At 49.0% G+C, this 22,941-nt stretch overlaps 1 protein-coding gene across 7 annotated transcripts in view; it reads left to right on the top strand.

The window, feature by feature from the left end:
- thrb (thyroid hormone receptor beta) overlaps positions 1-22,941 on the top strand; it is a 52,551-nt gene that overhangs the window by 5,885 nt on the left and 23,725 nt on the right. For 6 of the 7 annotated variants that reach the window (XM_023809705.2, XM_023809709.2, XM_023809710.2 and 3 more), the window contains exon 2: positions 20,658-20,733. The gene's annotated coding sequence lies outside the window, so the exon portion shown is untranslated. Of the gene's footprint in view, positions 1-7,323; positions 7,344-20,657; positions 20,734-22,941 lie in introns of those variants that run through there. The other variant, XM_072705545.1, reaches the window with a different exon arrangement.

Raw genomic sequence — 22,941 nt, 5'->3', positions numbered from 1 at the left:
AGGCGGAAATATCGCAGGCGTGCTGCTACAGGTCGGACCTCGGGTGAGCGATTTAAAAGCCTATGTGAGGTAAAATTGGAATCTCCTGGACTTAAGACTTTAGGAGGGTGTTCGTAGGTGAGCCTTTATTTAGCGTCCGTTAGCATTCGAGAGTTTCCCTGCTGATTAGCGGCTGCATGTATCAGAAGAGCAAAGTTTCTGCATACGCTTTATCCCAATGGCTGAGCAGACTGTTGTACCAGGCAACCGGCCAATCCTGGGAGCCACGTATGAACTCTGGGGTTCCAGAAACATCTATGGCACGCGTCGTCTTCTATGAAAATGGTCTGAGTTCGGTTAGCGCTGGCTAACTGGAACAATAAGCCCACGAGCGAAATGGTAGGGGCCAACAAGAGTTAGCAAATGGCCTTTAGCGGGGAGTTCGGTGGTCAGTGACTGCAGAGACCTTTCTGAAGCAGCCGGGTGACACTCAGGCGGTGCTCTTAACGCACGCTAAGGTGGCTGGGATGGTAAGGCCGAGGGCCTGTGTTCCTCCCCTGTGTAGGTTTGTTCGCGGTGCCGGGATGCGGGGAGACGGCCGGCTGGCTCGACCCACTCGCAGCTGCTTCTCCTGGACTCCCGGTCGCACGGCGCTCGTGCTTCCTGTCGCCAACAATGGACAGAGCCGAGGGGATTCGCAGTGGTGCAGTATCTCACGTTGCCGCACCAGACATTTCAGGCTGCGCCTGAAAAGCATCAAGACTTAATCGGAACTGCAACCCCGACTCGTCTGCTTCTGTTAGCTACCGTTTTTCTTTTCTTCATTTTTTTCGAGCTTTAATTGAGCTTGACATAAAACCAGCAAGATTTAGCACAGGATCTCTCCCCCCCCCTCCCCACCTCCTAGCTGGTTGGATGTGATGCTTTGCACATGCTCAGTGAGTCTCTCTGCCTCGGTGGGCGGCGTGTCAGGAAGCCCCTTCACTGCAGGGTCTTCTCTCCCTGTTTCATGCTGGTTATCAGCAGTTGCTGTGTGTTTCCTGCTGACATCCTGACAGAGTCGGGGCTGCAGGCCTCCTCAGCTTCGCCCACGTCAGGATCTCCCCACCTCTGGGTCCGGCTCTGTCTGTCCAAGCCCAGGAAAGAGGTGGAAAGGCCAGAATTTTTGAAGAACCTTCATCTTCCTCCACGCCACGGTCCACCGTGGAACCTAACAAACTACCCAAATCATTTGAAATCTCGAAGGTGTGAGGTAGTCTGTGGTGTTTGTTGTCTTTGGAGGGGGAGGGGGGCTAACCTGTATGCATATTTGCAGGAGTTTATGTTTTTTGAATCTCCTTTTTTTCCCCACCAAATAGCCTGGGGTCTGGCATGTTCACGGCAATTTAGCATGCAGATGTACAAACACGCGTGACTGGAGCATGAGATCTTCAGATCTGGCCCCAGCAATGACCGGGCGAGCGAGGGGGCCGCTCCGGACCTGCCGGAGGTGGTGAAGCCTGCGAGGAGTTGGGGGGGGGGGCGTGATTATCGATGGGGGTTTGGCAGATGCTGCATTGGACGTTAGCCCCAGCCGGGAGGGCAGGTAGAAAAGCAAGACCTGCGAGGCCCGTTTCACAGCAGCCTGTCAGAAGCGAAGGCCTGAGCACCTGGAAGACGCAGCTGGCTTCATATGCTTGTAGCTCCATGAAGGTCCAGCAACACAGGCAACACCAGCGATCTTACACTTCACGCTATGGGTTAACGGCTTAGGGTCCTGCTTTTTTTTATTTTTATTTTTAAAGAAAGTTCTGGCCTTATCAAGACAGAATCCATTGTGGCAAGTGGCTTGTGAGTTTCTCCGGTGCACCAGTTGCATCAGAGGGTGCAGTAATTGCTTTTTGTTTTTGTTACAACACTAATTTGGCGACGCTGGAATGAGTAACGGGTGGAACGAATCAAAACAAACTATGAGGGTCACCTGACTCTGCCCGCCCTTGATGGACAGCGGCCCCGCCTCCCACACAGATACCGGTGTCTGTGCCGCGAGTGAGATGACAGGCTGGATGGGACACATATTTGTTGCTGGGGATGTGGGGCCGAACTTCATTGGTTTTCCGTGGCTTCACTGGAACCGTTGAGTAACAGCCTGACGGTCTGGAGAACCTGTGCGACTCGGGGAAAATTCTTGTCGTGGGAGAGTCACCCGGCGAGATTCCAGAGGCCCGTTTATACCCGAGCGGGCCGAGCCCTGCGGGCTGGCGGCCGACCCAGTGGTGTGCCCTTTCTGTCACTGGCGCGTGCGGTCGGTCAGGACAGTGCAGTGCCGCTGCTCTGCTCGGTCGCCCGCTCACATCTGAGGATTGTTCAGACTGGCTATCGCTGCTTCCTGTTCTGCCCTCTCCTCTTACAGTATAATGTCACCTAAGCAAGGCCAGAACTGGCTTGGTTTGCTGTGGCATTGAACTGATTTTGTTTCAAAATAATATGTGTATATATATGTACATATATAATCTATATCCATATATATGTATTTTTTTTCCATTGACCAGATGTTCTGTTTTCTGGGTTAAAATGTTGTTGTTATTTTTTAAAATTTACGATTCCTGTTCTTGTGCCAGGACTGAAAATTACATACGAATTCGTCAAAAATTACATGGTCTTTACGATGAAATGTACCAAAAACCCAGAAGCCATCTTGTGAATTGTGGAGTTGAGCATGAATTATGGGTCGAGAGCGGCAGAAATATGCGAGTGACCCCATGCTGGTCCTCCGGACGACGTGTCGCCCTGTGAGTGGCTGCTGCTGATACCTGATGACATACTTATGCAAAGCTGGATCTGATTGGCTGTGGGGTGGCTTCCTGCACAGCACCAGAGATTCACCTTTACAGGGCCTGGATACCTGCCTCCTCTTCTTGTTTGTGTGTGGATTAGGTTTATACTGCATTGTAGGGACCAAATGGCCCCCACAATGTAATTAAAATATGATTTATTTTGACGTTGTGGGGACCCCACAGGTTTCAGGTCCCCACAAAGATCTGTGAATGCAATCTAAAAAGTCTCGTATTTTGTTTGGTTAAGATTAGGGCTGGGTAGGGGTTAAGGTCGTCATGTTCCTGTATGATAAAACGTTCTCCAGTCTCAGACGGAAGTCTCCCGTGTGAGCTGAGGACGTGCCAGCCAGCTCCTCACCTCAGTGAACGCAGAGACCTTTTTAAACCAGCTAGACGATATTCAGTTCAATCTTGCCTCCTTCTGTCAGCAAACCAGCGCTGCTCGGGGCTCCCTTCACCGCGCGAGGAGCGGCTCTCCAGAAGGTTCTCCTCTGTGGTTCCCTGATGCACATCTTCAGACTCCCTCTCCACCTTCTAGAACCTGAATCTGTTACATGAATTCCTCTAGAACCTGACGCCTATTCACGTACTTTAAATGCTTTTTTTTGCACATACTGCCCCCCTTTCATTACCTTCTTACTTTGTTCATAGTTATGTGTGTAGTTGTGTATCTGTTGTGTAGTGACTGCTTCTATACCACTTACACTTGTACCTGGGCATTCACTGGAGGCTCAGCCTCACTGCACTTATACCTGCTGACATCAACAGAATGTTTCCAGTGTGCTACTTACCTCACTTACATTACAAAAACGTCTGCTAAATATGTAAAATTCAGTAAGTACTATAGCTGTAGTCTAAGGTCGCCTGTCTTTTGGCTGGAGAGACCAGAGTGAGGTGCTCTGTTCCTTTGTAGGACCTTTAGCATTGCTGGGATGCAGGGAGAGCCCTGTGATGTCCTGGCATCCCGTCCAGGTTGTCTCCTGCCACATAGAATAGGCTCCAGACTCACCGTGACCCTACACTGCAGTGTTTCCCAATCCGATCCTTGGTGACCCACAGGGAGCACAAATGTGGACTGTCTGGCAGGGAGTTTGGAGGGAGCAAAAATGTGGACCGACTGTTGGCCCCCGAGGACCAGATTGGGAAACATTGTTATACTGGATGAACATATAACTGCATACTTTATCAATATTAAGTTATGACCAAAATCGGTATCATAGGCTCTGTTTTATCTTGTGACAAAATATCAACTGTGCACGGGTTTAAAGAAAACACTATCATTTACCTACAGTCAAAAATCTCTGAAGCCCTCTCAGTTTCACTGTCAGCTCTGTGTGTTGCCCTTCTGTGTGTTGCCCTGTGGGGCAGTATGGATGATGCACGGATAGTTCATATTTAAGAGGGCCCTTGTTATCCAAAGGGACGATCGAGACGACGGCCTTTTTCCTGTGTCTTTCTCACAGCACCTTCAGAGCTTCTGTGACCCTCTCCAGGTAGAAACAAACCATTAAGGTTCTTACCTAATCGTTACCTAAGGTTCTTACCTTGTTTAGCAAAGTGGCGAGGATTCAAGCACACAACGGTCTGCTTTGTTTTGCAAAGGAGGCCTGCTTTAGAATAATGCCGATTTGCAGTGAGTTTTGGACGCCTTCCGCCATTCGGTTGCTTGGTTACCATACGAGGCAGGAGGTCGTTACCTCTGGCTTGACAAAGGCACTCTTGGCCCCGAGGGGGGGCAGCCTCACTCCTGATTGGTTAGAAGGCCCCCGGTTTAGCGTGATCTACGCAGTGACCCCCCTAAGGTCAGCTAGGGAGAGGGTTTTACAGAAATGTGTTGAGTTTGCTACCTGTTGCAGGAGGTCTAGGGTGCATAATGCTGTGGTTCTTTGCTCTGCTGGGTGCATTTGGATACGTACCCAGTCCCCCATGGTTAACTAAGAGAGCCAGCCAGCCATCTCTCTCTGGCAAACCCCCCCAGATACCACCACACCTCTCGTCTCCTGAAAAGTCTCAGGATCCTGGGGAGTCTGAGCTCTGGTTACGTTGTGGTACAGTTTTTTTTTTTTTCGGGGGGGGGGGGGGGGGGGGGTTTCCACCTGTGCTCCCCCTCAGCTGTCCGCTTGCAGACAGTGGTTGGATTTGGAGCTGCAGTATCGTGTGTTTGTTGCGACGACCTCAGCTATGGCAGGAATAGCTGAGTGTCAGTTTAACTGGATTCCAGACTGTCAGAACATTTCTCCTCCACGGAAAAAGCCTGCAGGAAGAGCGAGAGCCGGCCGATCCCTCGTCCCTGGCTGCGCTAAGCTGCGCGGGCGACACATAGCTTGTGTTTATTTGACGCCTTCAGGACGCGCCCTCTCTCATGCCAGGCAGTTTTTCCAGGGGTTAGCGGGTGCAGTTAGGGTTACCTTGGGTGGGATGCCAGTCCAGCGCAGGTCACAAGCTCAGAGCCATACACTGCTGGCCATTTTCAAATGCCGGGTCACCTAACTGCACAACTTTGGACCCTGAGTGGAAACTCGCCCTGGTGCTGCATACTGTATGGGGGCGGCGGGTCTGGTAGCGCCCCCCCAAATCTGTGACGGTTACTTCTGTATGAAAGGCCTCGGAATCACTCATCCGCTCATCAACGGGTCTACCTAAATCCGTTCGGGGCTCTCGGGATCAAATCCCAGCGTCCACCGGACAGGCACCTTTTCGGAGGGAAGAGGAGACCCCCCCCGGAAGCTCGAGCGTCTGAGCCCGGCTGATGGTCTGTATAAATACCGCTGTAAAAATAACAGCCTTGTTACTGCAGGTCTCATCTAACTTCTAGCAGCGACGTATATGAGTGGCCAGTGAGATGGTGTCCAAGGCCTCGGGAGGGGGGGGGAGAGCCAGGCTGCACTCCAGTAGCCTTAGAACGCTGGTGGCAGCCTGGGGAGGCAAGCCCCCCCCCCCCCACGGTCACCAAGTTGGCTCTGAAACACAAAACTTGCCGAACTCCCACAGCTTTAATTCAAGTTTTGGCTGGGGGTCAACAGCCGATCCCAGTGTTTTCTACAGACCGTCATCACTAACTCCTGCCCCCCTCCACTAGCAATAAAAGCTACGGGGGGACAGGGTTTGCATGTAAATGGTAAATGGACTCTTCTCCCCCAGCAGTGGTTGTTACTCTCTCTGGTGCGGGTCGAGCCTGGAGGCAGCTGGACGCTGCAGGCGGGATGTGGAGCCGTCCTCCGCGAGCTCACATCACAGGAGACGTCTTTTTTAGAGTCTGGAAGGTACTACAGTGGTACGGGTTTGACACCTAGCCTGGGGCAGAGGGGCACGGCTAGGAGACCGGCAGAGTGCCTAGGATACATAATTCATGGGTGGGGGGGTAGAGGTGACTGAGTCCTCAGCATCCCGCCTCAGGGTAATTGGGGGGGGTAGCCTCTGGCAGGAGCAGTGCCTCCAGACTGAAGTAAAGCTGAGTTATTAAAACCTGAACAGCTGCCAAGATCCAAGGAGTTTGGGAAGGATCGTGCTTTTGAAAGGACTCTCGCCATCCGCTGGACCGACAGCCGCTGCGATGCTCTTCGACATTCTTAGAGACATTCTTACATCTTACAGAGGAAGCTCTCTAAGACGTACCGCTCAGATGAGACCCTCTGTATTTCATATGTCATACTTTGTCATATGATACAAGTTAGGTATGAAGCATGAAATCTAAGTAGCAGTAAAGTCACATTTGCGCTACGGCAAGGTGTCTGTATGTTATTTGTACGTTATTTGTACGTTATTTGTAGCCCTGTGTTTGTCCGTGCTGTCGGTCTGCATTCTGTGATCGCGGTCATAGATTGCGGTCACAGATGTACAGTAAGCCCTCTCCTGTCTCCCTGCTCCTGTCTCCAGATTGCTTTGCACACTCCTGGTGTCCGGGAGCTGTGCCTTTAAGGAGCGCACTGTGCCCGGTGGTGCGGGATGTTACGTAATGGCCTCGCCCATCCCTCCATCTCTTTTCGTAGAGGCACGGCCCAGCCCCATCCTGCCGCCAGCCAGGCGACTGAGGTTTCATCACCCCAGACTCCGCGAGGCTTTTTGCGGACCCTGCCTCGCTTGGGCCTCCAGCCTCGAGGCTCGCGTTATGCCAGGGAGGGCAAATTTAATTAAGCTTGCACAAAGTGGTTTTATACGCCGAGCTTGACTCTCGTTCACATCCCGGCGAAGGCAAAATAGTTCGATTCACAAGATTTAATGCGTCACGATAGCAAAGCCTTTTCATTTTGAAGAATCGCTGTTTGTTTTTCATTCCTTCGAAAGCTTCTTGTGGTGGATAATCATGATTTTGTTTGGGAAGAGTCTCCCAGATGTGGCTCATTTTCCTGGAGACATTTAAATCTTTTTACACCCGTTAAATGAAACCTTCCGCTATGAAAGACGTCAGTGTCTGTGACATAGAGACGGGATGCCAGCGATACGATAAAGACGTCTGCTTTGTTTGTGATGGCACGGTCTGTTCTTAAGGGAGAGCGTACGTCACGTGTGTCGCTGTCCATGTTGGAATCGGTCTACCTGGTTCCACCAGTAAGTTCGGGGGGGGGGGGGCGTGGCCTCTGTTCATCACGATATGGAGGGAGTCAGGTGACATTTCATGTGCGTTATCTGCTGTGCCAAGCTCTACTTGTCCTTTGTGTTTGTATTTTTGTTTTCATCCTGTAACTGGACCAGACAGGTTTTTCAGAGTTTATCTGAGTCTCTGTGTTGTGTTTCCTTTTTTGTTGTTGTTGTACCTGACTGGTTTCCATTTGTGTACCTGCCCTGTTATCTTGAGATCCCCCCCCCCCCTCTCCAAAGACCCCCACCTACCGCCCTGTTCCCTGTGAACTTACCTGTCTGACACTTTTCCGCGGCGGATTAGGCTAAATCCGCGGTAAAACCCTGGAATGGGTTCCAGCAGGAATGTGACATTTGCGTGGCTTTATTTCTTGGGGGAGGGGGGCGGGTTAACGAGGTCGTCAAGAAGCGAACTCGACGAAGGTCGCGAGGAATCGGGAAACCGTGACGGCCGCGCGCCCCCCGTCGTCACGCAAACCGGCGCCGACGTCCGCCTGCCAGCTTGCTTAAGGAGACAGAAAGTACAGATTCATGAACGGGGTTCGGTGCTTAATTTGTGTCAGATGTGGTAGGTGGGACCATAGAGGACGCGGTTGAAGGCGGCCAACTTGGATCTGCGAGGCTGCTGCTTGGAGTCGTCCGAGGGGCCGTCCATCGTAACCCTAAAAGGGCCACTTACTCCAAATTGCTCCGATGAGACATTGCGCCGAATCGATGGCCAAAAGTATCAGATATGCAGCTACATACGCAGGCGCTGAGCGTGGACATATCCCAGGGGCTCGCGGCTAAGGCACACCCCCCTCCCTTAAAGAGCACGCTCTCGGGTAGTGGGACACGGTCTGCTTCCCCCAGTGACTTCCAACCTCTGACGAATCGGGCCGCTGGTCGCATCTGCGTGCCCGAGCGTGGACAGCGACTCCCGGGGGGGTTTGGCTGGCCGACTGTTTGCTTATTTATGTAGACAGTCTGAGCATTTGCCCACCTGGGTTGACCCCGACAATACAGGCAAAGAGCAAATGACTCTACATGCTTTAAAAAATAACGGCAAAAAAACCCTGAGGTCTCAGTTCCCTTCATCTGTGTAGCACAGTAACATAAACATCATGGCTAACATCATTTCTCCTTCGCCATTTTGTTTCAACCCCACCCCACCCTAACATAGCCTAGGGACCCCTAGCTGGCACAAAGAAACATCCCATAATGAACGGGCAACACAGCTTTTTAAACTGGAGGCAAAATCACTGTGACAGCAAATTCCATCCTGGGCAACCAAAAAAAAAAAAACACAAACACAGGCAAACAAATAAAGCTTCCCCCCCCCCCCCCCCCGTGAGCAACTGGCACAGCAATTCTGGGCTTTGCTCTTACTATCTGCGCTGCCCCCAGTCTGACGTAGCACCCACCCACCATGCCTGTGGGCTTAAGTCCCTGGGTTTGGACGCACACGCTAGTCATTAACCGCCCTTAGTTTTTAGCGTTTGTGAATGCGATTGCTAGCTGTTTGGTCCAGAAAGTTCAGGCTTGACAGGCTCCCTTCGGAAATCATGGAACATCTTGATATATTTATGAAATTGCAACGGTTGTTTTCCAACATTTGTATTTCTCGACTTTTGTTTTGTGTCTTGAACGAAATGTTTCTCAGTATGTCATTTTAGGCTACTTCTGAAGAGCTACCCCTACCATTCACTGTTGTTAATGTTTAAATGGTACGACGGAATGCTGACAGGAATTATCTAATGCAACTGCTTCAACCAACTTGTGCTAGTGGTTCCCCCACCCCTTCTTCCTGCTGTAATCTCACATTAATTTGGCAAAAAAAAAAAAAGCAAAACAGCCTCTAGAAAAAGCAAGGAAACTCGCGCTAACCTGAAGTCAATGGCGGTAATGACGTTGATGCAGAAGCAGGAGGTGGCAGGAGGCGGAAAGGCCGGAAGCTGCTGCCTGTTTATTGATTTTGTTTATCGATTTCTGTTAAGAGCAGCTAAGTAGTTCATGTTCCTACTCGTTCAGTCAACAAGTGAAAAAGAAGGAGTGTATTTCCATTATTAGTGGTGTGCTATTTACACGTGGGATGTGGTTTCTGTACAGCATTGAGTCTCCGAGGAGACGAGGAAGGTCTGTTATTCTGTGACGGAGACGATTCTGTCTGCTGTGACTGATGGTTGGGATTCTGCCATCTAGCCGGGCCGATATTGTTAGTTTTCGCTCTGGGCCTGGGAGCTGAAGAACACGTGCTGACGTGCAAGAGGAGCCCAGAATACGCCGTTATTCTGAAAAGGGAGGCTCATCCTGCGCGGCAGGGTACGGCTTGGCCTCCGGTGATTTTTTTTTTCATTATTATTGTTGAGGAATTTGGAATCGTTGGCAGCAAGATTGCAAAGTTGCACACAGATGCGTAGCCGTTCAAAGTCCTCAGAGACGTGAAAGCAGAGAGTGTCCGAAGCTCGGAGCTGTGCTGGATGTCAGACCCCGCTGGGGAAGGCCTCGGACCTCAGCCACGCTGAGATCGGACGCCCCGTGCCACCGATTACCTCCAAGGCACAGAGTCGAACATGGGGGTACCTCACAGTACTTCAACTTGCTTATGGCAGCTAATTTTAAGTGACAGAATATAGGACTTATAAAAGGTTTTATCTTTGAGTATGCCACCACAGATCATCTCAAACCACGTCGTCTTAACTACACTCCAGTTCTTTGGAAATGAGAAATTATTTTGCAGCTGTTTCCTAAACATTGATGCAGAGGCAGTGTGCCTAAGAAAGGGGTTTTTGTTGTAGATATGAAGTGAACACAGAACATAACCCCCTGAAAAATGGCAGCGAGGCACTTTGGGAGGAATGAATGCCGGCGAGTTTTCTTGGTGTTCTTTGCATTTCTGCCGCTGAACGCTGTAATCCAGCGGGTTATTAACAATTAAGTGATACGCTCGTAGCGTATGCTTATGTGGTTGGGGTGTTGCGATGCCGACAGAGACTGCAGAGAAGGGGGTCAAACCAAAGGGATGTGACCATGATCTGCGATCGTTTGCGAAGCAGATCCGGTAACATGAATCTGTCTGCCGTTCACCTGCCCCCGCAGCCAACGGGGTCGAAGCCATCCGCTAGCCGTATTCTTCCAGAGATGTGGACCTAGCCTCGTTCCTTAGAAGCTAGCTAAGAGTTCCTTAGCGGCTAGCTAACAGTTTCTTTAGCAGGTAGCTTAGCATGGCAGGACCGGGTCAGGCGCGCTGCCTGCTCTCCTGACATCGTTCTGGACCAAAAGTGTCGCTTTGTGTCATTCTATCCGCCAGAATAGCAGCACCGGGAAAGTGTTGCTTTGTTTTGTCACAGACCTGACAGTGAGAATTTTATTCACATTTTTTTCGTCACCTGTTTTAGCCTGTATTTTATCTTTTTCTTTTTTTTTGTATTGCCACAAAAAATGTTTTTTTTCTTTTTCTTTTTTCATAATCTAATAATAATGGTGTTGAGGTTGAGGTGTTACTTGTTTGTTAGCCTTTGGTTTGTGCATTTTAAGGTGCCAGGAACGTTTATCAATTATTTTTGCAGAGAATGTCTTTTTTTTTCTTCTTTTCTCTTCTCTCCTTCTCTGCCCCCATCTTTTTTTCTTTTGACAAATACCAACGGTTGTCTGAAAAACAAAAGTCCAAAAAAGAAGAGGGGGGAGAAAGAGAGAGAGAGAGAGAGAGAGGGAGAGAGAGAGAGAATGTGGATACAGTACATGGAAAATTTGCCTCTGTACCCCCCAGCCACACATGCAGCCCATAGCCGGGATGATCTTCCAAAGGGGGAGCCGACGGTGCTGCCCCCCAGCCGTCCTGGGGACCGGTGTCATGGCAGCGTGGGTCCCGTCCTCGGCGGCGGGAAAGAGAGGGAGCGATTGAAGCCTAATGACACGTTACAGTTTACCCGCGTTCCAGATGGCTGCGTTCTATTTTTGTGTGATGGTTTCCTTCCACAGCTCCTAGTGTACTTGGGATTTTTTTCCCCATTAATGGAGAGTGAAGAACCAAAAGGTAGAATAATATTCTTCGGCTTCCTGCCACTGGCATCGGCGTCTTCTGGCTGCCAGGTGTTGTAGAGCGGCCGTGTGTGTGTGTGTGTGTGTGTGTGTGTGTGTGTGTCAACGCCTTCTGAGATATCGCAAGATGTTGTGGTTGGTGGTGAGAAAAACATTTTTAAAAATACAACCCTGCTATAGGTCTGTCCTGGGGAGGTGACCGGAGAACGTTCTGAAGGAAATACCTAGGGCTCCAACTATTCTACTAAAATGGGAAATATTGCATATATCTTGTAGCCACCTGGTGCGAAAGGCCTCTGCTCGCCTCAGACACAAGCAGCTCGGCGATTAGCGCCCTCTGACACAGCCTGTATGTTCAAACATGTCTGGTGATCAGGATTTCCAGCACGAGTCTCAGTGGGATTCCTTGAAGATCCGTTTGCATCCCTCGAGTTTTGCATGATTTCATCAGTCATTGACACAGTGATGTACCTAATATTCCATGCTTGGCTGCAGGACAGTTGCAAAAAGATCTCTATATACACTTAATTGCAATGTTTGAGTAACAATAATTATAGGTGTTACCTGCCCTAAGAAAGTACGGATTGTTCTTCAGGTGCATGGGGTTGGCCAATTTATTAAAATAAATCGGTTGGTGTGGAAGAGCAATTAAAGGTTAGTTGGGGTTGGATAGATTCTAGGACTGTTGTTCTCTTTCAGGCAAGAAGATGCCATTGGATTATGGGATTGTTCAGCTAAGAAAGACAGTCGTGCACCATTAGACTGCCCCTTCAGCAGGGGGAGCTCTTTCAGAACATAGGTCTGCTCCAGGGACTCGAACCGACAGCCTTGGGGTTACGAAGTTCAAGACTTTAACTGCTGGCCTGAATTGGAATCTGTGGTTTAGACCTCTGTTCTAGCGTTACCGTTTTTCCTGAAGGATAACAAGTGGGTTCTATGTTCTGCCACGAGTCGCTGCCAAACCCGCTTGTACAGGAATACCTGTTTACTGGTGACTTCTGGGCACAATCCTGCCTGTGTGCAGCTGAGCATTCTTCATCTAATTTTAAACAAATTATGCATATTCACCGCACTCTTTTGGCTTTAATATTTTGCAAGTTGTTAAGTTCTTTCTTTGGTTATATTTAACTGTATCAGTACAGGTGTGTTTTAATCTAAAGTCAAACTCGAACTCAAAGTGAAAAGCATATATACTCATCATACAAATGTAAACTGTTTTACAAATTCCTGTCGTGTTGGTTAATAGGATGTTTGTCACCCGATTGGCCGTTACTTTTTTGGACAGTTTTCGAAATTGTTCACCAATTCAGGCGAGCAAAATACATAAAAATAAGACTCCAATCTAGTGAGAGGTTGGTACTTTGGTGCGAGGTTTAGGTCAAGGGAAAAAAATCCCACAGTTTTAGGTGGGAGGGAGGTGATGATACTGCATGCCACGTGTTGGGAATGAGGACGTCAAACGCTTTCACTCCTGTTAGACCCCAGCGCTGGAAAACCTCACTGCAGTCTGTCCCAAATCACAGCAGGAAAATGTATATCTTTTGCTGGAAAATCAACCATTGTATGTGTTAGGATTCTTTTGAATGGCTTTCCTTGCAGTTCTTTAAATGGGTCTTATTATCCCGGACATCCCGGAGAATGAATAGCCTTAAATGACAGCGTACACCAGTACATCTCATAGGTACCCCCTTACACGCCTGCCTAGTCATGCAAGCGGCTGCCGTAACTCGGCGTACATAAACGTAACCGTGCTGTGCTCAAAGTGACAGAGTCGGGTGTCTAATGGCCGTCGGTCAGAACCGATGGGCCGTTCGTCGTGGACGATTCCTGAGAATGTGTCGAGTCATCGGCATGATGGTTGGAACCATCGGTGTTCCTGAGTGGTTGGTCCAGACCAGGGTGGTAAATGGTAAATCAGTGATTTGACCATTGTGTGTGAGGGGGGCGGGAATTGGCCCCCTGAAGGAATATAGGATGCCACCCCCCCCCCCCCCCCCCCATTATTACCGCCATGATTTAACTTGCCAACCAAGAGTACAAGATGTATACAAAAATAAGGGACAAATCACTAAGAGGTTTTAAGATAATTATTTTTCAGGGGGGCTCAGACAAAAAACAGGGGGACTGAAGCCCCCCCAAATGGGATCTAGAAGCACCTATAGACCTGCCCTTTTGTCTCAGTTCTCCGCCTCTCAGTTTGTGCCACTGTTACAGGATGCAAGACTAGAGAGTTTATTGTGAAATCACAGTAAACAGTCAGATAGACTATACACCGGGAAACAAATTAAACACAGAACACAAATACAAATTAAGGTGCTTCAGTCAGACTATAAATACAGCATTACAGTAAATATAATTATGATATTATATACACGAACTCAGTGAAATGTAAACATATACAGTCATCTATCAACTTACGTCCTGTCGAGTAACGTCCGATCCTACTTAGTTCCAAGGTCACATAGGAGCGCTGATAAAATTTATCGAGAGATATTTGAAGCAAACGTAGTGGATGTTACCAGGCGAGTTTTACCACGTGTGCGGCAAGAACCAAGATAAACCAAAGAAACAGATTGTGCTGCCACTATGGAGGCTTGTTGAAATGTGTATGATACTGTATCTTATGTTATTCAGCATATGACCAAAATACGTCTATGGATACCTGTAGTGATATAGTGCCCGTATGTGAGAATCCTGAAGCTTGCATGCTGCCCCGCAGCTTATCCTGGCGTGGGTGCGGTTTAAACCTTAAATTTCAGCTGGGTAGATATGGAAAGATACGTTTTTTCCTTCCACAAAAGCATGTCACATTTAAAAGAGATGTTTAAAAAGCCATTTTTTACTCAAAGAGGGCTGGCCTGGTGAACCCGGTACAACGACTTACACTTTTCTTAATAAAACAAAAAAACTCCCTCTAATGTCGGCCCAGTGATCGTTACGCTTCTGTACAGATGGTCAGACTTCGAATTAAACCACAGTGCTAAGTCTGGGTGATTTCGCTAAACCGTGGTTTTCCGCGTTTGTCGTCAAGATAGAAGATGGAGAGCAAATGAAATACGATTGAGCAAATTAAATCGACTACACATGTCGGCCGCGAGGACGAGGATCTGTGTTTAATATATTTCTTTATTGGTAGCCCACATTTAATTCAGCCCCTCGTGCGTTTGTCACAATATTTACGAAACAGAAGAGAGCTGATCGGCGAGATGTTTGAAAAGTGACAGCGGAGTCTTGGCGTGCCCTCGCCGGGGGAGAATAACCTCGCGAGAGGCCGAGGGGGGTCTCGGCAGTGGGGGTAGACTCGCGCTGGAGCGCTTGCGGAAATGGGCTATATTCATGCCAGCTGCTCATGGTTTCTGAATCCGAGGAATTCTGCTCGCGGTTTTGTGCGAATGCGACGTTCATCCTTCATCCGTTTGTTTTACAGGACAGCTGATTAGCTAAAAGAAAATGCCCCGGGATCATTTTTATTATCATATTATTATTTTTTTTAATTTAAAAATAAAGAAGCAGCTATCGGACAAGGTCCGGATCGCGGCTTTCCGTGTCGAACCCTGACTGCAATCCCAGCTGAGCGGCTCTCGGCCAATGAGGAGTCGCGGCCCCGACTCCCGACGCCCTCCCGCCAGCCAATCAGAGGGGCGGGAGGATGGAAAGAATCCGAGCGCGCCTGTCACTGACCTATTTACAACTTGGCAACGACTTTTGTTCTCTTGGACCCGGCATGACGGACAGACGTGTCCATTGAAGGACGGGCTGGGGGTGGGAGACGGGGTGGGGGGGGGGGGTTTGGGTTTTCCCGACTAAACCTTTTCTTTCCTAATGACATGGCTTGGGGGGCACAGTGCATTTAAGCCTGTTTACCATTTTTGTTCATTCCAATATTAAAACCAAACAGTATGATTTCTTTCGGCCCTTGTTTGTCTGACTTGCCGGTGAGCTGTCCGGAATGTCACATAGTACATTCAGGATTTTTTATGGTTCCGGTCTCCCTGCCAAGAAAGGGTCCCGGCGAAAAGGCTCGCCGCGGTCCAGCCGTGCGGCAGCCCTGCGCTCGCTTCCCTCCGCTGGAGGGGAAAGTCTGATGCCGACCGGGGGAGGGTCTGGTCGGCCGCTCTCTGTGTACACATGCGAGCTCCGGCTGCCAGAAACGGGGAAATGCTTATAATTTTCCTCTTTTATTTGCGCGTTTATGTTTTTGTGCAGATTTTTACAGCTTTTAGTCTCCCGGTTAAAAGGCTGTGATCTGAACTGCTGGGTCATATATACCACTAAGAGATGGGACTGCTTATGATGATCTTTTTGTAAAGTTATGCTGTTAAGGCTGTTTATTAGTATTTGTTTATTCTTGTATTTATTCAAAGCATCTAGAAGGGTCAGTCTATACAAGGGATATGCAGGAAAAAAGTGCAGAAATTGAAAGGAAGCAAAAGTCACTGCAGAATTGCTTATATATGGGTTTAAAAATACCTGCACTGGAAAGTGTCAGTAATAAAGGTACAGAGGAGAGGCTGGATCCCTGCAGTGTTTTTGTGATTAGCTGCAGGTTTGGAGAGTCTGTTGTGCTGCGGGAGCAGAGACACGGGTTAGGGGGGGCACACATCGTGCTGCAAGGCCAAACAGAAAGAGCTCAGTGATTTACAGCTGTGGCCTTCACACATGACACGTGACGGAGCGCTGTAGGTGTTAAGGCCCAGGGATTCAACCCTGACCCAGTCTCGTCTGGTGGCGGGCGCAAGCCGACGGGGTGGGTGGGAAATAAAACGCCCTGCCGTAAACGGTCACCTTACGCTGCTCTTTTTGCACAGCGGCAGTGGATATTTATACATTTTATTATTATTTATTCCTGTCGGCCGTCATCAGTGAGAAAGGCAGAGCCACGAATAGCAGGTTGTGATGTTCTGGGACGCGGGTCTGCTCCAGTACTGACGGCTCGCTCGGGGGTGCTGTCCGACTGCGTCTCCAGTTCCGTGTCACTGCCGGCCGGGCCGCGTCCCAGATACCACCCTCCCCCAACAGCCTGGCTGGGGGGAATTCATCCTGAGGGTGAGGAGGTGGCAGAGTCCCGGCACGCTCTGTGTTATTTAACTGATTGGCCCTAAATGCTTAAATGCCATGAGGAGCATTTGTAGCGTGGGTTCAGGGAAGCGGGGGGTGGCGGCAGGCATGGTCCTCGTCGCTGTGGGGTTCCCACACGCCGATGTACAGGAGCTCGCCACCTGTCCTCAGAGGTTGATCGTGCATAAACACTCATAGTGAGTGATTCTCATATTGCTCCATCCATCCCTTGTGCGGGGAGGACTCTCTGCAGGTGATCGGAAGGTTGCTTGTTTGGATCCCCTGCTCGGCAGAGTAGTCAGATCTCTCTTGTGCCCTTGAACAAGGCCCTTTACCCCTGGCTTCAGGGAACTTGTACGGACGGCTGACCCTCTGTTTTATATGCATGTATATGGCAGTGTGTGACTTAGTAGGTTATGATGCTGTTTGTGTGACCGGAAGGTTGCTGGTTCAAATCTCCTAGTTTCACCATTGGCATTGGGGCCTTGACCATCTGCTAATTAAAACAATTTGTAAATATAAAAAAACAAGAGCATGATGGGATACGTGCATTCCTCCGTACCTTTACTCAAACATGGTAAATAAAAGCCTCACTTTACCCTGCTTGCCCTCCATCTGTCCGTCTCTCTCTTTGTGTCTCCGGTTCCTCAGAAGCCCCTCTTTCCACCCATCCTGCACAGCGAGCTCCCTCGAACCCGACCCTCTCTGCTCCCATCTCACATACACGTGATCCGATCTGTAGCTATAGCGGTGTCCCTTTGTACCGAATCGCCCAGCCGGAAATGCGCCGTAACCACCGAGAGACAATAAGGTAGAACACAGTAGTCGGTGTGTTTCAGTCTGCCCGGCGCTCTGGCAGGCGAGCGTCGTGTCCGTGGAGCCCTTATGTAACCCCCTGCCGGCACGGCGAGATGGAAGTCATGTAAACGGCTGAAAATAACCTCTTCCAGCTCCCGAAAGCCTTCCTTACCTGGCAACAAAATCACACGTGTGTCAGAACGCAGTACCTCTGCCTCATTTTTGATAAATCTGGCCTGAGAGCATGTCGGTGACCTCCGACACTGGCAGGGTTAATTTTGGCATGGTTCGGAGTACAGGATGGATGCCTGGTCTAAACTTGTGTGGCAGCTCCTGTTTCCCTGTGGTTTTTTTTGTGAATAAAGAGCTTGATGCAGTGTGTTTAAAGCCGCGGGTTTGTCCTGAGATGTCCTCCCAGAATGCACTGGGCTCCCCTACCAATTCCCATCTACCTGTTAGGATAAGACCAGCAGTTGTTATTGATGAGCTGGGAGTCTCTGTTGCTTTGAAAAGCACCCTCAGGCTCATTTAAAAAAAAATAATAATAATAATTTGTCGCTTTCTGTAAAGGTGGCCTCGTCTACAAAACCACGCGTCCTCCTCTGACCCGGCTGCCTGCAAGCACAGCATCGGTCGGCTCAGCATAGAGGATTTTCTTTGCATCCTTGACTGTTTCGCCATGCCTGAAGGTGCCCTGTCGGCCCGTCTGTGGGGTGCCGCCCTGCTTTCGGCCCGTCTGGAGTTTCTACAGCACCTCCTTCTGTGGTGTCACAGCACACTGAGCTCTGAGGCCCAAGGTTCCTTATGGCGTTTCCTTGTCAGAGGTCCCTCTAGAAGGCACCATGCTGTGCCTTCCTGGTGGCACGTAGCATAGCTTATAGTGTAGCATAGTATGTAGCAAGTAGCATAGCATGTAGCATAGCTTATAGTGTAGCATAGTATGCAGCAAGTAGCATAGCATGTAGCGTAGCTTATAGTGTAGCATAGTATGTAGCAAGTAGCATAGCATGTAGCGTAGCTTATAGTGTAGCATAGCATGTAGCTCGTGGCGTAGCTCACAGCGTAGCTTGCAGTGTAGCTCATAGCATAGCTTGAAGTGTAAGTACTGAAGTTTCCTTGTAAGTGGACAAACAGCTGGACCAACTTGAGATACAGGCCGTGCTTTGTGGGGTTTTCTTACTCGTGCATAAACACGCCCAGCCTCTTCCTCCCCTTACAAAAACTGTTTTGCCTCGTGCCTGTTAAACAATTACCCTGACTCTTTTGTCTCCATACACAAATGTAGTATCTCCTTGCTTGAAACCACGAATCTTCACTAACCAAATAACTGAACAAAAGAAGTAGTGTGATTTACCATTTACAACCCCCCCACCCCCTGATTTCCTAAACACGTTTATTTAGTTTTTTTTTTTTAAATTTAGCAAAACGAGTCCTTGCACATACCTGTGGAGTGTTGCTAATCAGATTGAAAACTTGGCCCCGTCAGGGTGTATCTGCTCCAATCCGCCGCTCCAACAAACACTGAAGCAGCCAGACTGCTTTTAACTTTAATTTTAGCTCGTCCGTTATTTTTTTTTTTGTTGTTCAAAGACTATACAGGCAGTTCTTTTAATGGTTGTTTCTTAAGGATTCTGCCTGCTTTCTTTTTAAAACCCATTAACAAAAGACCACCCATTTGGTCTTAAAAGCGAGAGAATATTTCAGGGTTTTTTTTGTGCTCTTTATAAGGTTAGCCTGAAATGATGTATGTGTGTCATGTGTCTTAATAGCGAGACAAGTCACAGTCTCTCTGCATCAATAGAGCCCCCCCCCAGCTGAATGCGGCAAATAAAGCTGGTATAAACATTTTTTTTATAATTGGAAATGGTTGGATTTTCCTGCCTTGCAGATATCGTTTAGTCACCATAGCAACTGGCAGCTCTCATTCAAATAAAGGAGGGGATTGATGACAAGGTACTGAAGTGAGCGTTGACGTCTGGTCCTCTTACCGTGGTAAAACTTCAGTCTGTGCACCTGGGCTCGCTCCCCCATTGTGCATCTGCCGTAAAAGCGAGCGAAAGGCCCTGCATCGGCAGTTGTTTACTTCAGCTCCCAAAGAATTTTCAGATCGTGATATATCAAACGCTTATGGCAGCTTTTACTGGAAAATGAAAAATGAAAACCACACGCTGAAATGTTAAGACTTTTAACAACTTACCACTTTTAATGACAGCTGAAACGGTGTATTTTCAAAACTTCAATTAGGGCATCCTGCTCTTTATAAAATGACTAAATGTATTAATAAAACATTGTAAAGCCTAAATAATGTACTATAACATGACTTATAAAAGTTCTATGAAGGACATTATACAGTTCTACAGTTACACAGTTATCGTGGGCGGTATGTCGTACAGTTCAGGCTCCCAGAGGCTTATGAGTAGATCCTTCAACGTGTTGAGGTTCATCTGGATTCATGTTCTCTCCATCCAGGTTGTCATTGCACCCCACCCCCACAATCAGAGACTAAAATACATTAGGTGCTGGCTTTTGTCACTGAGTGTTTCGTATAGCGCAGTTTCAGGTAACGGCTGGTGTCGTCTGCCGCTATTACGACAAAGTGAAGCAGCTCTCGGCCACTTAGAAAATGTTTGTCTTTGTGCCATGTGACACTTAGAGGAAATTATCAAGCCTGTATTTAATGCATCATGTTTCATGATTTCAAAGTGACTCTGTAAAGTGAGGCAGTCGGCTTTGGGGCAGGAAAATGGTGTATTGTGATATTCCCCTGGGGGGGGGGGGCTCTTGGAGTGAGGGGGAGGAGATTACGTAGATGGAAGATGATGCAGCGGAAGGGTGCCTTCCACAGCGGTGGGAACGCAGAGGCGGGACACTGCCTGCTCTGCTGGCTGCCCCTCGCTGGGCGTGGTGCTTGTCCGGGGTCCCTGGGCGTGGTGCTTGTCCGGGGTCCCTGGGCGTGTCGTTAGATGGCTGAGGACAGTGAGTCTCAGTGTTACGCGACGAAATACAAAGTATATACGCGAATCAAAATGAAGTCTATACGCAGGGCCGCACGTAACTGCCTGCAAATACACTTTCGCCTTATAAAGCGATACGTGCTGCAGTTTTTTGCTGTGATAGCGCAAATACGTATTTTATTTGCGTCTGCACAGCCGTGACAAAGTAATAGCGTGCATTCAAACCTTTATATGGTGAATATGTGCATCATTTGCGGTATAAAGGTTAAAATGCACAGTAACTTGTCATAACAGCGTACATGCACATAAAAAAGTATGGATTTGCACCGTTACTATACACACAATTTTAGTTCACAATCGCAGCCCTACCTGCATGTCCTATTAATGACAGGGACCTCCTTTCTGGTTTGAATGACAGTAAGTCAACATTATCTGTTTCTCTCTGTCTTCCCAGACTTGGTTGTGGAGTAGCGGGAATCGGGAGTCAGACTGGTTTTTCTGGATTACGTGAAGATCAAGGACCATCTCTGGTAAGGACGATTTTTAATTCGTCACCCGGTCAAGCGTTTCCTGGATCTACGTGACTGCTGTGTTCTTCCAAATCAGCACTGGGATGGTCTGTGTGAGACGGTTGAGTGGTGAGCAGAAGGTTGTTTGTGTTTCTCCATTTCTGCCCGTGCGCCTGCTTTTGTGCGCGTGTGTGTTTGTTTTGTTTTGTCTGTGTGTTCATGCACGCACGTCGCATTTGCGCTGGTCTGGACATGCAGACGCAGGGCTTCCTCCGCGCTGCGCTGCACCCAGGTCGTGTGGGGACAGGCCTCCGGCATCGACGGGCCGTCCGGGGATGACGGGGTCCTGCCGCTTGCCTGGGCAGAGGGGGGGAGTCGTTCTCCACGTTTCCGCGTGGCTGAGCCCCGCGCCGGCTTGGGAGCTCGTTACTGCGCTGAGGCCGGCGCTCTCCGACAGATGGAGTCGCACAGACACAGCCCACCCCTCCCCCTTCACGGCCCTCATGCGTTGCTCCGTATGCGGTGGGGGGGTGTTGCAGATCTGTCATTATTAATGAGTGTAAAAGGCCTTTTTTCAGGAATCTGCCCCGGTGCTGAGGCTTGATGCACGTGGGGCAGCCCGGTGGGCGGACGCGGATCCTGCTTCGATGCCATTTAGCCGAGCTTCTCTCGGACGGCCGTCCTCACTGAGGTCCTGGAAATGTGTTTGGAGCACGATTGTCCCCCTCAGGCCTGCACAGATCCGTAGGAGTGTTTTTAGCACGAGTGCAGATAAAGGCCAGAGCGTTTTACAGCGAGGCTAAGCCTGCGGGAAGCCTTTCTCCTTGCAGGTGACCTGGAAATCCTTGGCTGTGTCCTGATCCTGTGTAGTAGGTCTGCTGGTGAGTTATGGGGTCCTGGCAGCGCTGCATGTGTCTGCGTGTGTGTTCAGGGGGGGGGGTCTTTTCTTTTATAGGATCTTGAGGTGATGAAAGAAAGCCTTATCTGGCACATAGCTAGTCGCTCCGGGCCCCCCGACAAAATGTCATCTGCCCCCCCCACCCCAAATTTACATATAGTTTTATGTGTCATTTTACACATTCAGTGGCCCCTGTGAAGTGTTGGGCTCCCTGAATCTGCCAGGCCCTCCGTGCCCCTACTGTGCCCCTGGTTCTCACAGCAACGTCACACAAAGCCTTCTTTTAAAAAGTCGAGGTATCACCATGACCTTTGACCTTCCAATGACCCGTAAATAGCAAAACTGCTAGTAAGTTATTTTGTTTTTGTCCTTCAGCTGTGCAATGCTTGATGAAGTTTCCCTTCTTCCTGTCGAGTGCTAGATTATGTGGTTCATAATCCCTGTTAATCTTTGCAACACTCGTTCATTTACACCAAATCCTGTTTTTCACAATGGGTCTGTGAAAATGGGATTTTAAGTATCGTAATTTCATTTCAGTGTCTTAAGAAGACATTTATTTTCTTACAGTTCAGCTTTAACCCTTGACAAACGGCAGCTACCCGCAGACCTGGTGTGTATGTACAGAAGTGCCCCACTCAGCCATTGTGCCGTTTGCATCACTAATCCCACACCTGTCTCTTCTGCTCTCAGACGGCTGTTGAGTTTCCTACCCAAATCTGGTGGCCTGTCACTGTGTCACTTTTAGAAGACAAGTCTTTGAGGGAAGGCGGCTGAAGCTTGAGTCACTGGGACGTTAAAGTCTGTATGAAAAGGAAGTGTCCAAGTGTTCCACTCCCCCCCCCCGGGGTTCTCTAAAGTACGCAAGAATGAGCTGTAGCTTAAATTACATAACTAAACTTAACCATGTGTGCCTGTTCGTTTTGTTTGTTTTTGTTTTTTTCTCATTCTTGTGTAGCTGTTCTGTCTCCGAGCTACAGGCCGTAGGTCCGGAAACCTTTTTAATCATTTCGCCCCCCTCCTGCCGATCCACGGAAACGCACACACCTGTCGTTTTTGGACGACCTGAGGCTGGCCTTCACCAACTGTTGTCATGTATATTAAGTGCCCTCTTGGGGGTAGAAAAAAAAACCATGCAGGTCTGCCCATTTCCCTATAACGCTGTCCAGCTGTTAGCTGTTACTTGATAGAGTGAAGACATGGACCCTTTTCAGGGTACTTTGTGTAAGCAGTGTTTTTTTGCAAGCAATATTCTAGTACTGCGTCAATGTTATTTACCAGTGCATGAATCGTTGTTCTTGCATGCACAGTAGAAAGAGTCAACTGCAGAGTTG

Source organism: Paramormyrops kingsleyae, chromosome 23 (assembly GCF_048594095.1).
Source record: "Paramormyrops kingsleyae isolate MSU_618 chromosome 23, PKINGS_0.4, whole genome shotgun sequence".
NCBI classification, from domain to species: Eukaryota; Metazoa; Chordata; class Actinopteri; order Osteoglossiformes; family Mormyridae; genus Paramormyrops; species Paramormyrops kingsleyae.
This window is presented reverse-complemented; position numbering and strand designations above follow the sequence as displayed.